At 48.8% G+C, this 16129-nt stretch overlaps 2 protein-coding genes across 4 annotated transcripts in view; one reads left to right on the top strand and one right to left on the bottom strand.

The window, feature by feature from the left end:
* Wwox (WW domain containing oxidoreductase) overlaps positions 1 to 16129 on the bottom strand; it is a 563473-nt gene that overhangs the window by 19696 nt on the left and 527648 nt on the right. The window lies entirely within an intron of this gene.
* The window catches only part of LOC124086722 (uncharacterized), a 51524-nt gene that overhangs the window by 11746 nt on the left and 23649 nt on the right, over positions 1 to 16129 (top strand). For 2 of the 3 annotated variants that reach the window (XR_009225917.1, XR_006849896.2), the window contains exon 2: positions 2384 to 2456. The gene's annotated coding sequence lies outside the window, so the exon portion shown is untranslated. Of the gene's footprint in view, positions 1 to 2383; positions 2457 to 3363; positions 10774 to 16129 lie in introns of those variants that run through there. The other variant, XR_009225918.1, reaches the window with a different exon arrangement.

The following is a 16129-nucleotide window of genomic DNA, read 5'->3' as shown; positions in this document are numbered from 1 at the left end:
TGCCCTTGTTTGCATGACTAATGGAGATAATATTAAAAATCTTTCTCATCATTTCAATTCTTTCATTTTTTATTTTTTTTTTTATTTGGCTGAGTGCCTTTTTTGCTACCTCCAAGAGCTGTTAATTTTGTTCGCTGCTGAGCAAAAGTCAAAGTCAGAGTCTAAACAGCTTGTAATGAGTTTTCAATGGCCCATCTCAATGAAATTGAGGGCAAAGACCAGCGGGCTCAGGCAGTGTCAGCCCTCAGAATTTATTAGCGAGGGCACATTGTGTGCAGGGGCAGGCGCAGAGGAGGGACTGAAGTTCCCAGGCTCTTCCAGATGAGCCCAGCCCTTATTAAAAACTGGTGACAGCCACAGGTCACACACTCGCAGGTCTATTTGCTGCCAAGCTCCAGGCGGCAGGTCGTACCTGATCTGGATTGGAGGGAGCAGTCACCTAGAGGAAAGCAGGGCGTCCATGCACAGTGACACAGTTGTTCCCATTCTCCCATCCCATCCTCAATCAGGGAAGAAGGAGGTGCTCCTTGGTTCCTCCAAGATGGCCCCAAGCCATCCCCCTCACTCCCACCACAGCCTTCATCTGGTGCTGGTGATTTGGGCACAGTGGAGCAGTATGCGAGGTTTGAATTCTGAGTTTTATTTGTTCAATTCTGAAATTTCTCCACTGCACCACTTCTAATAGTCACCCTATTATTTGTCTTCAAAAAATAATCTTGAAACCCATACAACGGTTTTCTGCACAAATACAAAAATCTCCACATAAAACGGAATCCTTTATGAGTCTGGCAAATTCTATCCTAGAAATGGAGATCATTTTGACAAGAGATTCTTTGGCCAGAAATGCTCTGCACAACCACCAACATAATCTGCAGGAGCAAGAGGTGGTCTGGGGAGGAAGGAGCCTTACTCCTTCACAGCTGCCCATTGGGTTCAAGGAGGACCCCGTGGACTATGGGTACAGGACTGACTTTTCCTGTGAGCAGAAGAAATTAGGACAGTTGCATCCTCAAAGACCAATTTTTATATCATTGATATAAAATGATGATTGATCCCAATACATTTTCAAGAATAGAGAGTGTCTACTAAATGCCAGCCACTGCTCTGGATGCCAAGGATTCTGTGGCGGGCCTGTGATCTGGGATGAAAGCAAACTCACCTTTCTTTCACTCATGCTTTCCTTCAACCATCTATCTATCCACTGATTCAGTCACAGACCACACTCACACAGATTTCTTCATCAGGTATTAGGAGCAAAGCTGCAGACCTAATTCCTGGGGGAGGCGGGGGGCGGAAATGGTTGTTTTCTGCCATCATTTAATTGAGACTCAAGCAGAACATAAAATTTCAGATTAGTAAAGTGGATTTCCAGAGCCTGCTACGAGCCACTGGCCCTCCAACACTCACCTTCTTCCACTCACTTCCCTTCAGAGACCCACCCTGATCACTTAGTGCCAGTTCAGGTCCCTGCCCATGTCCTGCGACATTGCTGGGAAAATGAAACACACATTAACCATCTTCTACGGAGCCTGGGTAAGAATGTCTTGTATCTACCCAGTAAATATCAGTCAGAATAAACCAAACAAACCACATGCAGAAATTCCTCTTTGTGTTTAATATGTCTGTATATTTTAAAAGCATGCCTGATAGAAGAGCGAGATTCACTCATATGCACACTCTAAGTCATTTTTCACAATGACCAGAATGCAAATAATAACAACAACAGGCAGCCACGGCGGAAGCAATCGCTGCACGCCAAGCTCCGAGATGGTCCTTTACACGCATCATCTCATTTAATCCTTTGCAAGTCAGGTTCCATTTTTATCCCATTTCGCTGATAAAAGGTTGACAGAGGTTAAGCGATTTACCCCAAATCACAGAACCACTGCATTTGAGTACAGGGAATCTGACTCAAAAACCTATAAAACAGCAACACTCAGTTTAAATTGTAAATCCTACGCAGCTTTCATCTTTTAAGCAAAAATTGAAATGTCCCTTTGCCTAAAAGGGAAAAGTCATCCATCTGTGTACACTAATGAGAGAGGACAGAGGGACATGTGTGGCCAGAAGCAACCTGTATCTAAACTCACCATCCACTTTAAAACTCTGGGGACAACTTTGGTTCAGGAATGAGGCAAAGGCGAGGAACTGTTGGTGTGGGTGAAAATCCAAGAGTTGCCATTAAGGACCAGATTCCTCATGGACCTGTGCATTCAAATGCCAGCGGCACAAATGCCCTCAGCGAGAGTTAACAAGACAGCAATTTTAAAAATGAGGGAGAGGATTTCAGACAAAACTGCCTTGAAAAGAGGAGTAAGAAAGCAGGAAACTAGTCGGTGGGCAACATAGATGCTCATTTTTAAATTTTCATTTTGTTTGGCAGAGCTTCTGCTGAGAGCTTGGGACTTCGTGATTCACCCTGGGGACGTCTTCACCACAACTCTCTCACCTGCCAGGTAATGGGTGGGGGAAAAGAGTCCACGGGGGGCAGGGTTGGCGGTACTTGCCCCACACTGATGGACGTTGGACACACTGACCTTGGCCACGAAGGCATTTGGGGTTTTGAAGACCTGCCTCGTGCTAAACAATGGCCTGGCTGGGCGCAGGGGTGCATGCCTGTAATCCCAGCAACTCGGGAGGCTGAGCAGGAGGATCGTGGGTTCAGAGCCAGGCCAAGCGACAGTAAGGTGCTAAGCAACTCAGTGAGACCCTGTCTCTAAATAAAATGGGGCTGGGGATGTGGCTCAGAGGTTGAGTGTCCCTGAGTTCAGTCCTGGTAATCCGCCCCTACCCCAAAAAGCAGCCTGCAGTAGGAAGCCCCTCAGATGTTTGCAGTTGAATCTGTGGACGTTGGCTTGTCCCCTGTGGCCAGCTGCTGTTGCAAGCCATTTAGGAAAGGAAGGGGTCTGCAAAGCTATCAGGGAGGACAGATTTTGCATGGCAACTTACCTCGAAGGCCAACTCTGAGTGCACCCAGGGCCCCGCCCCCTAGGCCTCCAAGTTTCCAGAAGGAGGAGATGCAGGGCCACTATATTACCTGAGAGTTTTCACGCCCAGAGTCTAGTGGCTCACATGGCGATGACCTGCAGACGTCACATGCCTCCAGCTGGCCATTCCTTCCCCAGTGGGAACTCAGAGCGACATATCTGTCATTGTGCTGAAACCCAGGTGCACAGTCACCGAAAACCCTGGACTCCCCCAGCTTTCCTCTGAAATACTGTGGCTGAAAAGCCCGACTTTTTGGCCACGGAAGAGTGAACATTTACACAATCATTAAAATCGCATCTACCACCATATTTTTCTCCTTCTCAGTTTTAATACATTTTTATAATTGCATTGAAGATATTCTAACCCTGTTTTTAGTGCAAAGATAAAATTTATGAACCGTGACAAACGTATCATCTCAGCGCCAACTCGACGGATAACAATGTGCGTGGTGAAGCCCAGTGTGCACCCCTTATGCCCATGTTCATGGGGTGGGAGACAGAAGGAGACCTCCAGAACCCCAGTCTGCAAATTCTGGATGCAGGGGAGGCTCCCAACTCCTCCCCAGGATTCAGGACGCTTTTCAGGGGAAGTATTCGTTTGTGCAAAAATTCTTCTAAAGTCACATAGTTAAACTTGGACTAATACGCATTTTAAATTTTTATGTTGGGTGTTACCATGGTTCTGTCCCCACGGCAAAAGGCACCATATTAGATTTTAATTCCCAGTGACTCAGCCACTTCCCTGTACCTTATCCCACATTCCCTTTAGAGCGTGAAGGGGCAGCGCAAGGCAGCAGGAAGAAAGGCAGAGTCCAGGCCAGCCACACCAGGGCCCGGGATCACTCGACAGGCCACTGCAGTGCCACCTCCTGGGCCTGCTCCCCTTCCTCCCTAGATGCAGAAAAACTGGAGGAGATTCTTGACCTCTGAAATGAGATGTCACATGAATATGATTAAGAACAGAACACCTCCAAGCTTTCCATCTATATGATTGGTGAGAAGATCAATTTCATAAGAAAATCTTGAATGCTCATGAATTCTGAAAAATCCAGCAATCACAGACGTTTGAACTCATGTTCACAAACTCCGGCAGACCCCAGGAAACAGAAAAGGAGATCTGTCGGCCCTGGGGCTTTCCTTCGCCCTTGCAGAGTGTGCCCCGGCTACGCGCTCTCGGCCTAACTCCAGATGAGCTTCTTGGCCTTGCCTCCCTCCTCCTGGAGAACGGCGGAATTTTACTCCTTTCCCAACTTTACAGAACAGCCTTGCATAAGGCACAAATGCGGGGACCATAATGAAGTGGAGGTAATCCACATCGTTTAAAGACACTTATTGTGACAAAATGGATGGGCGAGGTGTCGGCAACACAGGCACACATAAATGAAACGCATCCCACCGGAAAAGCATTTTGCTCACATTGTCATTTACGGCTCCTGAATTAATAGACCACGAAAGGCACCACCGGCCCCAACAAAATGCCATAAAACCACTGGCAGCTAGTGGTGTCTCCAACTTTAATTCCCCTGGGGAGAAAAGGACACTGCCTAATCTGTATTCAGTCCTGACATTGGCCGCATCTGATATGGAACATTAGCTTCTAAGTCTCTCAATAGACTAGTGTCCTTCAGTTTATATTACTTTATGTTAATAGTAGAAAAATTACACACAACATCATTTATCATTGTTATACTCTGCTATACATCCCAGAGCTTACTTTAATATATTTATTTACCCCTGAGACAGGGGGAAATTAAAAATATATATGTTTCAAAAAAAAACCTATAGGGAAAACATCAATGTAAATCTCTAAAACACACACACTCACACACACACACACACAACTCCCTTGGGTTTGGGGGAATCTATTGTACAGCTCAGCTTGTGAATGATAACATGTCTCTGCCTAAGGACAACAGCCCAGTGCACGGTGATTCCTGGGACGAGTACGTAACAAAAAGAAACGTATTAATGATAATAGATCTTTTGTCCCCTCGTCTCCCCTAGTGTTTTTCATGTGTCAGTTTTTATCCTTGGGTCCCTCTAGTTCAGTTATTAGCTTTTTTGACATCTGACCTCTAGCTAGGGAAAGGCAAGAATTTCTGTTCTGTTTTTTTTAATCCTTTGGGAAAGCACTGTCAACCGGAGCCTGACTTCTACTGTTTTGACCCAGATTCCACAAGCATGGAGTGCCAGCTCGTGTGGGTTGAAAAACAACCAGGCCACGGCTGTGCACAGGCCCTCCCTTCCGCTAAGCGGTTCTGCCCACACGAGGCTTTGGTGAGAGCAGCCTTGTCAGGACCCTCAAGTCCCCATGGAGCACGGCAAGTCACCCCTTCTCCCTGAGCCTCAGTTTCCTCAGAAACAAAAGAAGCTGGGACGATGTGAGCTGAGCCTCCTCATGGCTCCCTTGGGTTTCTGGCCCAGAGACGCGTCTATGATACTATTCATTCAAGGAAGCTGGACGGATGTTCCCAGGTTTCAGAAGAGCCCAAAGAAGCTCTGGAACACTGGGGTGGCTAAGGGCCCAGGTTGGACGTGGGGCCCAGCAGCCACATGGGAAGTGGAACAGCATGGCCCAGAGAGACCTGCACAGTGAGGGGATGGGAATGGGCCCCCTCCGCATCTGAGGTCATGCCTGCCGGGTGGCCTGTCGGGTGGCCTGTCGGGTGGCCTGTCGGGTGGCCTGCCGGGGCGCCTGTTTCTATCTGACTTGTATTAACTCAGTTTTAGCATTTCAAGTGCACACCTTCATGATGCAGTGGGGGGTTATAAAATCTGCCCTTCCAGTCTTGTCCTGGGTCAGCCCTCCCCTGAGCATCCCACAGACTGTCCTTTCACCCACACTTAGGGAGAAAGGCCAGGCAGGTACAATGTCCCTAATTTCATTGATAAGGAAATTTGAGATTAGAAATACTTGCTGAGAAGCCTGAGCTCTTGAAGCAACGTCTGGCTGGAGGGCTGAGCCGGGGACTGGAGCCCAGCCCTGGCTCTCCGCCCAGGCAGGCCTCTCTCTAATACACTGCAAAGATATCAATAAACAGCTAGATCTGAGATCTGTGACGCATGTGGACAATAATTTTTTTCCAAAAGGCAAAATAAAACTAGCACCACCTGCACAAGACTGTGCAGTTTAAAAGCAGTGTGGTAAGTGATGGACACCAGACAGCAAGCGAGCAGGCGTGTGCTGCTGAAGACCTGTCTCCTAGCTCTGCAGGCACCAGGGACTCCATTTCCCAGGATGCCCTGCAATGGGCATGGCCACATGACAAGCTGTGACCAATAGAAAGTGGGCAGAAGTGATCTAGGCTTGCCCCATAAAGCCTCCAGGGAGCCTTGTGCTTTGTGTTCCCTGCCTGGTGTCTGGATGTGGGGGACCCAGCAGAGGATCTGGATGTTCTAGGGACAGTCAAAGAACAGATGTCAAAGCCTGGGAGAAGGCGTCTCAATGTCTACATTGATTGTTATTTGAAACAGAAATGCACTCTGGTCCCAGGACTTGCCAGCTGCAGCAGTTGGTCAACCTGATTAAGGGAAGGTGTGAAGGAAAGAAAGACGTGTTTCTAAATACAATGAGAGGGCACATCAAGACCCGTTCTTATTGCCAGACTTTAGTATTTACAACGCAGACAGACCCTCTTAGCCAGCATGGGTAGCACAGAGCCAGGGGCCTTGGGATCTTTAAGGACAAACACTCACAAAAGGTTCTCTGCCTTATCTTAGTCGTCTTCAATTGTCTTTTCCACTGATTTTCTGTTTTCACTTATTGCAATCTCATATTTTTTATTCCATTTGATACTACTAATGAGGATGGCGAGTTGCTACATGCCAGCCACTGTCCTGGATACCCTGTCTGCAATGTCTCATTCCATCCTCATACATGGTGAGTAGATGGCATTGTCACCCCATGTCCCAGGTGAGAAAACTGAGGGTGAGAAATACCAGAGACTTGGCCACCAGAATGAATCCCCAGAATAAAGGAATGGAAATTCAAGGGCAAAGATGAAGAATTAGGACAGAGGTTGGAGAACCTTTCTGTTAAAGCCTGCAGGTGGGCCCTCGAATTCCAGGATGCCCTTCCCAGGGCAGTACCACAGAACAGCAAGGAGTCAGAAGGCCCAGGGGCAAAGAGCCAGCTTCCCTCAGGCTGCCTCTGCTGAAGTTCCTGGGCAAGTTACATGGGGTACTTTGCCTCAGTTTCCTTGGAAACTTGTGTGAAGCATGAATTACACGCTGCCCACAGAGCACGCTCTACACACTGCCTGACACACTGCACTCAATAGACAAGCAGCCCTTGCCGTCATCACCAGCAGCATCACTGTCCCCTCCACCACCAGCGGCACCAGCCTCCCAAACGCTACCTGTGCAATCACCAGGGAGCAAGACGCACTGGCAGCGGGTTCAAGACCAGCCTGGGCACTCCAGCACCCGTGACTGGAGGACTCCTTATAGTGATGATGAAATGAACTCATCAGCCATGATGTCTGCGTGTGCTGGGCACTGAGCTAACATTCAAAGGAAAGTGACGTCTTTGTCATTGCCCCAGCCAAGGGCAAACAGGTACCAGCAGCCATAATTGACAGTTTTGCGCCTTATGCTCACGCCTTCTGCTTTACTGTGGAGTCTACTGGGCTCACTAGCTGGAAGCATGGGTGTCCCATTGTCTCTGGCCCATGTGTCACCCAGAGAGTACCGCTAATGAGACCAGTAGGAGTAGTGGCAGTTACAACGTCAGCAGTGACAGCAGCAGTCATAACTTACAAGGGCTCAGTGGGTGCCAAGAGTGTGCTGGCCACATGAACACCTTACCTTGCTCACTCACCAGGCCGACCCGAGAGGGAGACATTATTTATCCTTTTTCGGGGGGCAAGGGGTGATGGGGAAACCGATGTTCAGAGAGTTTAAGTATTTTGCCTTATGGGACGCACATAGAAGGACCTGTCGTAGTCTTTTTGGGCTGCTATAACACGATGCCATCAACTGTAGCTTATACACAGCAGAATTTCATTTCTCACACTCTGGAGGCTGGGAAGCCCAGGGTCAAGGCTGAAGCAGATGCAGGGTCTGGTGCGGCCCTGCTTCCCTATAGATGCTATAATGATCTGGATCTGGAATGATCCCCAAAGGTTAAGTCCCAAAGGCTTGGCACCAGTCCTTGATGCTATTGGGAGATGGTGCAATCTTCAGAAGGCGGGGCTTAGTGGAAGAAGTGAGGTCACTGGGGCTGTGACCTTGAAGGGAATATTGGCCCCTCCTCTCTCTCTCCTTGCTTTCCAGCACCCTCAGGTAAACAGACCTCTTCCACCATGTGCTCCCACCATGAGGTACGACCATGGATGGAAACCTCTGAAATAAACTTTTAGTCTCTTTAAGTTGATTTTCTCAGGCATTTTGTCACAGTGACAAAATCTGACTGACATTGACTTTCATTTCATCATCTTGATGTGTCCTCATTAGCTAGAGATGGGGTAAAATCGTTCTCTGGGCCTCTTTGATAGAGGCACTAAGTCCATTTTGAGGTCTCCGTCCTTAGGATCTAATCAATTCTCTAAAGGGTCCACCTCTTATTGAATGTGTTTTGGGAGAAAACACAAACATCCAGGCCTCAGCAGGAGTTGAATCCAGACCTTTGTAACCAAAAGCCCATGTCATCAATCAGTTTGCATAGGGCAGGAGTCCTTCTGAGCCCTACCTGCCCAGCGCCCTCTGCCGTGTCAGTAATCGGCCATTGCTTTGACCTGGTTCTTCTTAGGAACTCTTCTAGGCTATGACTACCCCACTGAGGGGATGAACCGCGTTTGTAACATTTCAGAATGAAATCATCAGTCATTTCCTTAATGGCTGAAGAGTCTGACAAAATTTTTTTTCCTGTGTGCTATGTGATCACACTGCATAATATTTAAACAATAAAGGTTACCTCTCATGTACTATTGCTGTGTTTTATGCTAATAACCAGAATCATTTAATCATTATGAGCTAATGAGCTGCAAAATTTCATTTTAAAAATGAAGTCGTATCAGGGCCTCTGGAAGGCAAAATTGGATAAAAAATGAGGAAGGCCGATGTTCAATTTGTATTCGTGAATGGAGAGCGGCTGCAGAGCCCGCGTGGAAGCATTTGAGTTGAGCAGTAGGAGGAATCGTGCCCTGAACTAGAAGCAGGAAGGAAATTCTTCACCTTACAAGGCTTAGGGGCATCCGCCTGGCACCAAGGGAATAGAGATTCCTGTTCTGGCACCCAGTTCCCCACAGAGGCTCAGATGCATGACTTTCCTGCTGTCTGCAAGCCCTCCAGGCATCTAGCTTAGGAGACTGCTACACCTTGGCATCCCAGGGGAGCAGAGACCTGTGGGCCTCACAGCTTCCTGCCGTGACCCTGGTGAATGATCTGGCCTTCCCGGCTTCCCCTTCCCTGAACCCCTCCTTAAAGGCAGGTACTAAGCCATGCTCAGCCAGCCCACACTGTTCTGGAGAAGACTCATCTTAGATTTTTACTGGGGAGATGAACCTGGAGGCCTGTGAGTCACCCAGGCCAAAAGCCAGCCTCCTCCTTCCTTGCTAACTGAACTCGGATTCAGTTTGGGTGGCAAAGCTCCTGAAGCTGAATCACAGTCAGTCTATGCTAATCAGATTAATGTGCATGAATGGCCTTAGCATTCACCACCACTTACCTATGCCCTCTGCTGTGTGAACTTGCAGCGTCACAGTGGAGGCTGGAAAATAATTCCTTACCCCTAAATCTGACCCTATGATTCGCTTTAGTCTACAGGAAGCAGCACTGGTACCCCGTGGCTCACACTGGTTCACAAGAGCCACCTATTAAATCCTCAGGGACTTCACAAGCCAGTTGAAGTCATGATTCCAAGTTAGATTGTGTTGGTCCCAAAATTCATGTAGAAAGGGGCTCAGAATATCCAAAATAACCTTGAAAATGAAGAAGTCAGATGACTCACACATCGCAATTTCAAAACTTACTACAAAGTGATAGGTCTTTGGGAGGAGAGACTTGTGACATGCAGCAAGTATGTGACAAGGGTCCAATATCCCAACCAATACACAACTTATTACTCAAGCACAAATGATGAGCAGCCTAACTAAAAAAGTGGGCAGAGAGATTTCTACAAAGGAAATCCTCAAATAACCAGTAAGCACACAAAAGGGTGTGTTTGTGAGGGAAACACGAATCACAGTCACGAGGTACCACTTCACTCTTACCAGGACGGCTGTGATTTCAAAATCAAAACAAATGGAAATTGCAAGTGATGGCAAGGAGGTGGGGAGACAGGACCCCGCACTGCTAGCAGGAAGGCAGCATGGTGGTGCCACTGGAGGGAACCATTGCTAGCTCCTTTGAAAGTTAAATGCTTAGCTGTCATGTGACCCAGTAGGTTCATGCCTAAGTACAGATCCAAGAAAACAGGTGTCTACAACAAAACACATGAACCACCGTAGGTAGCAGCAAGATTCCGAAGACCTGAAAAGTAGAAACAACACAATGTCTATCAGCTGGCAGCTGGAGAAACAGAACACAGTGTTTGCATATGATGGAGTATTAAACACTTGTGAAAAGGGGTGAAGCTTGGCACGTTCTAGAACACAGACGGGCCTTGGAACCTTTTGTGGAGGGAAGAGGCGGGGCACAGAGGTCCCATCCTGTGCAGTTCCACTTACGTGGACCTTTCAGATGAGGCAAACTCACAGAGTAGAGATTCTCAGGGGCGGTGTAGACAATGGGACATGACTGCTCAGTGGACACAAGGTTCCTTTTGGGGGAAATGAAAATTCTCTGGAAGTAGATGGTGATGACTGTGGCCGCTGGGACATGGAAAGTCGCTGAATTCTCCACTTACGATGGTTAAGAGGTGACTCTCCTGTAGATTTTATCACATTACAAAATCTAAAGCACTTAGATTTTGTAATGTGATAAAAAAATGCCGGGGAGCTGCCATCTATAACCACGATCGCTTCAAAGGCAACGATGAGGGAGTGATGTGGCGGGGGTTGACAGCTGTGGGTACAGCTTCTTTTAGGGGACAGAGCTGCTCTAAAATTAGGCCAGGATGAAGAATGCACAGCCTGTGACCAAACTGCACACTTTAGGTGGGCCTACTGTTTACATCTGCATAAAACCACTGCTTGAAAAAAATGACTCATATGAGCTTACACCTAAATGATACTTGGACATGGAAAGTGAAAAAACAAAACCAAAAATCACAAAAAACTGTATGCATAAATAAAAAAATAAATAACAAATACTCAAAACTCATGACTTAAATTGTTTATTACTATTATCTATGCTGGAGAGCATGTATTTCTACTGCATTGTAAATAAGGACACGTCACTCCCAACTCCTTTGGTGATGTCACATTGATGACTTATAATTGGCCTCAGTACAAGCATTTATACCAGGGAAATGGGCAAACACTACAAATGAGGGTGTCACTTGTAGTTTTACTGATGCTCTAGACTTAAGAAACTGAAGTAAAAGCTATACACATACCTGTAATTCCAGAAACTCCGGAAGCAGGAGGGTGACAAATTGGAGGCCAGCCTCAAGCAATATAGGGAGAACATGTCTCAAAAAAAAAACAAACGGGGGGGAATGTAAAAGATGTTAATGATGCAGATAAAACTAACGTGTGTCATTTATAAAGAGGCTGCATTACGAACAGCATAAAAAACAAAGGAATATTCTTCCTGCATTCAGACACTATCATCCGACCAGCAAAGAAGTCACGGCAGGTGTGAATAAGTGGAGGGCAGACACATACCTTGGCTGTTTTACTTGCACCTGACTTGTTAGAGCAAATGAAAATACTCGCCCATTTTCCCTGTGATGGCAGGCAGGGCCACAACAGTGTTTTGGCAATGGATCCCCCTGCATGGCAAGAACCAGCCAGAACCATGGAGTGAGAATCAGCTCTTGGGCTTACGAGTAAGAGTATCGTGTATGGTGTCGTTGAGAGTCATGGCGACGTGTCCTGTACATCTGCAATCTGTAATAACCTGGCGCTCATGTGCCTGTGTACACACACTCACTTTTCCTTTCAGAAAGCCTGTTGTTACGTTTACCAGCACACCACTGGTGTAGGGCTGTGTGTTTCAGCCTGAGACCCCCTTGTGCCCCTAGAAACAGCCTTAACTGAGGTTTTCTCCTAGCAGCTGCTGCTCAAAGAAATATTCGGAGTAAGGTGCTCAAAGCTGCTGCTGAAGTGGCCATCTCTGCTGCAGAGTGACACTTGCCCCTGGAAGGCAGGAGGCGCAAGAGCCACCGCAGCCCTCCCCTCTGCGGGGAGCGCCTGCTGGCGAGAGACACTTCATCTTCCTTTACTTAATTCTCAGACAGCCAGTCACACTTGGTTATTGTTTTTAGTTTTACATACTAGTATCGAATTATTTTTATGCATGTTATTTCTCAATTAGTGTATTCCCCGGAGACGGTGCAAGCACGTAGGATTCTGCTCTCTCTGGCTATAATCACCACTGCCACTCGTGCCGCCAGGAGCTGGCTTCTGTTCTCTGGGCTGCTGCTGCCGACCTACCCCAGGGCCCCCTGACCAGCTGCAAGAGGGGGCACCTGGGTTTCTCATGTGGTCACAGGCTGTGAGTGTGACCTCAGTCGTGTTGGGAGGTGTGGGCTAGCACTCAAGAGGATACTGCCAACCAGGAGGACCCCTCGGCAGTGCTTGGGACCGACAGAGGTGGGTCCATCCCTAGGACGAGAGTCATGGCGAGCTTAGAGCCACAGGCCTCAGATGGAGATTTTAGGGGAATCACTTCCTAGGGGCAGCCAAAGCCAGCCGTGACAATGGGGACAACCTGGCAAAAACCTGAACCACTCCTGGGCACTTCGTGTATTGTCTCATTTAATTCTCAAAACAACTCTCTGAGGCATTGATTGCTATTTATTCCCACTTTGTAGATGAGGAGACTGAGGCTCAGAGAGGTCACGTGGCTGGCAGCTTGTCTTAGGGCCTCTGTGCCCAGCCGCTATACTGGCAATCTTCAAGTGGGTGAGAATGGCACCCAGCAGATGCCCGTGGGCTCCTGAGTGGGGAAAAGCCAGGCAGAGCCACAGATTTCTCGTTCTTCACTCTTCAGCTCCACTGAGGTCAAAGAGCTCTTGTCTTCTCAGGGTTACCAAAGGAGGCAGGGCTTGACCTGCCCTCCCCGTTCTGCTTCTACACTGGAGCCCACATCCTCTGAGCTTCGGTTATGAGGACCAAGGGGTTGAAGGAGATGCAAGTGAACTGGGAACAGCAATGGTCCTGACCTTGGAGGGTGGCCATGAGGATTCAGTGTGTCACTACATGTGAGGAGCCACGGTCAAAGAAGGTTCTACGGACCTCACCGATATAACCGTCATTGCCACAGCCAACATCAGCATCACCACCACTGACATTGTCATCGTCAACATCAGCATGACCACCATCATCGCCATGGCCAACATCATAATGACCACCATCATTGCCATGGCCATTATCAGCATGACCACCATCATCACCATGGCCATTATGGCTGTCAAAACTGTGATTTGGAAGACATGTACATCTTTGCAAAAGACACAGGGTAGGCTGGCATGTCTGTGGTTCCTGGAAAGCATCAGGTGCCTCCTCTCCCTCCCTGGGTCCAGGCTCTGAGTGTCAGCCTGCCCCGCTCAGGGAACCCTGGCCTTCCCCAGGTCTCCATCAGAGGCCTTGCCTTGGGGAAGAGCAACCACTTCCCAGAAGGAGCTCATGCTGAGTGCAGCTGGGTTGTGCTGAGACTTCTTCCTGTCTTCTCTCTCTTGTCTGTGGCTTCTCACTATCCTCCTCCTCCTTCGGGCCGAGTCCCCTGGGCAAGCTCCCTTAGCCCAGGCCTGCACCCACTTGCTATGCAGGTTTGCTGATCTGCACAGCACTGTGTGCCCTGCGAGCAGAGCTCAGCAGAAGACTGTGAGAATCTGAATGTCTCATGTTAGGAGGACTGGTAAGTCAAGTCTGATGTGCACACTCCCGGCTCTCAGGCAGCCATTACAAATATGGACCAACTCTCATGCACATTGAAACAAGTTTTGTTCCCCTATGAGATCTCAGTCTTAGCTTCTCATTTCAGTGGAAATGAGTGGGTTTTTGGTGTTATCCACATTGAGTTTAATTGACATTTAAAGTGTCTTTAGATCTCTCTATGTACTATGATTCTGTAACCAAAAGCTCGGTGCCCAGAAAGGCATGGAGAGGGTCTGATATACGATAGATCCACGTCTAAATAAGTCAAAAGAGCCTTTCTAATAGGCATAAAAACAGTTCTGGGAGAGAAAAGTGCTTTGGATCATTGTTTAGTTTACAGTGTTTATCTCATTCTTAGTGGGACATGATTTAATAGCCACCTTATAATTGTACCATACGGTCATAAGACACAGTACACAAGGCCTTTGTAATACCACAATAACTTGGTCAAAAACTTCAAATGGCAAATGTAGTATGATCACAAGTTTTAAAAAATGCGACACTAAGTAAAACAGGAAAGACTAAGAAAAGAAAGACTAGAACACAAGGAAGGAAGAAGGAAGGAGGGAAGGAAGGGAGGGAGGGAAGGGAGGGAGGGAAGAGGCACAGTCCAGGTCCAGGGGCCTGGATCTGAGCGGTGGAGTGGTGGGAGCCTTGCTGCCTGCTGGAGAGAAGGGGAAGCACTCCTCACGTGGGCCCATCACCCCACGGGCAAACTCCCCTACCCCTGGGGGTGCATCTAGACCCTAGAGCACTGTGGGGCACCCCCCAGGAGCAGGAGGGAGCGGCCTGCGGCCTCTTCTTGACCACCAGAGGGAAAGCCTGGAGGGGCAGCTGGAGACTGCTGCCGAGAAGTGCTCAAGGAAGGACAGGGAGGACGGCTGGAAGGGCGGGTTCCTAAAGGTGCCCACAGCGGGCGCTGGAGGAGGGAGAGCCGCAGCAGAGGGGATGGGGGCACCTGGGCAAAGGAAGCCCCGGTGACGGTGAAGACGGACAGAGAGGGAAGGGGATGAGTGAGGGGGATGAGGACATCTGTCCTTGAGTGCACCAGCCTCCTCTATCTAGCCCCGTCCCTATGAGAAAAATAAGAGCCATAATAAGACGGTGCTCGCAGATATCCAGTAGTGGTCAGGAGGACAGGTCTGGGAACCATCTTGCTTGCACTCAAGTCCTCGGCCTCAGGTTACATGTAGGACAAGGACATGCAGCACTCCTCTGTGGGTTGTTGGGAGGATCCGAAGCGTTCTCCCAGGTAAACAGCCGGGGTGCTGGGTGGAGCACACATGGCGTGCCAAGGCTTGCTACCTGCTGAAACGTCGCCATCTTCACCGCCGTAGTCATCGTGACTTTATTTATATCTTTGTAAAGGACCAATAGCTCTTGGATAGTCATAGGGGAGACATGTGTGTTTACATAGGAAGTGCACAAAGCATAAGTCATCGCTCCCCAGGGGGCCTGGCCATCTACCCCTGGTAGCACCGGGCCATGACCTGCAGCAGCTCTTGGATGGACATGGCCTCCCTGGGCAGGACAGTGGTTGGTGACAGAGGTGGGGGGAGAAGCAGGACAGAGGCAGTCCCAGTGGCACACGGCAGGGTGACCTGTGGATTTCTGAGCACCGCAGCCAAGCTCCCCTTCCCTGTCCTTCCAGCTTCCAAGCACTGAGATGCAGGGCTTCTGAAACATCTCTCTTGACAGCCAAGTGACCAGTGACCAGCCGACGTGAGGGGTCCTGGGCACAGGGGCTCGGGCACATGCCAGGGTCCCAACACACCCCACCGCACCTCAGTTGGGGCAAACATGTCACTTCCTGTCCTGATGCACCTTTCAAAAAGGACAACACTAGTTTGGGTCTAGAATGTCAGAGCGTCATGTAGGGCACTCTGCGCCTCTGGAGGCTGCAAACGAAAAACCATCTCCAGGTGTGGAGGCTGCGAGCAGCTTGGGCTTCCCTGTGGGAGGTCCATTCTCTGGCCTGGCCCCGAGGCTCTGGGCAATGTCATCCACACACTGCAGGCCACTGCTGTTTTCCGACCCCTCGAGCCCCAAGACAGAGCTTTTGAAAACACCACTGGGCCCTGTCAGTCCCCTGCTTAAACCCTCCGTGGCTTCCTTGATTCCCCAAGAATAAAATCCAGCTGGAATCCACCCCATGGC

The sequence above is a fragment of the Marmota monax genome, unplaced genomic scaffold (assembly GCF_021218885.2).
Source record: "Marmota monax isolate L192 unplaced genomic scaffold, Marmota_monax_Labrador192_F-V1.1 WCK01_AAM20220418_F8-fsc00024, whole genome shotgun sequence".
Taxonomy (NCBI): domain Eukaryota; kingdom Metazoa; phylum Chordata; class Mammalia; order Rodentia; family Sciuridae; genus Marmota; species Marmota monax.
This window is presented reverse-complemented; position numbering and strand designations above follow the sequence as displayed.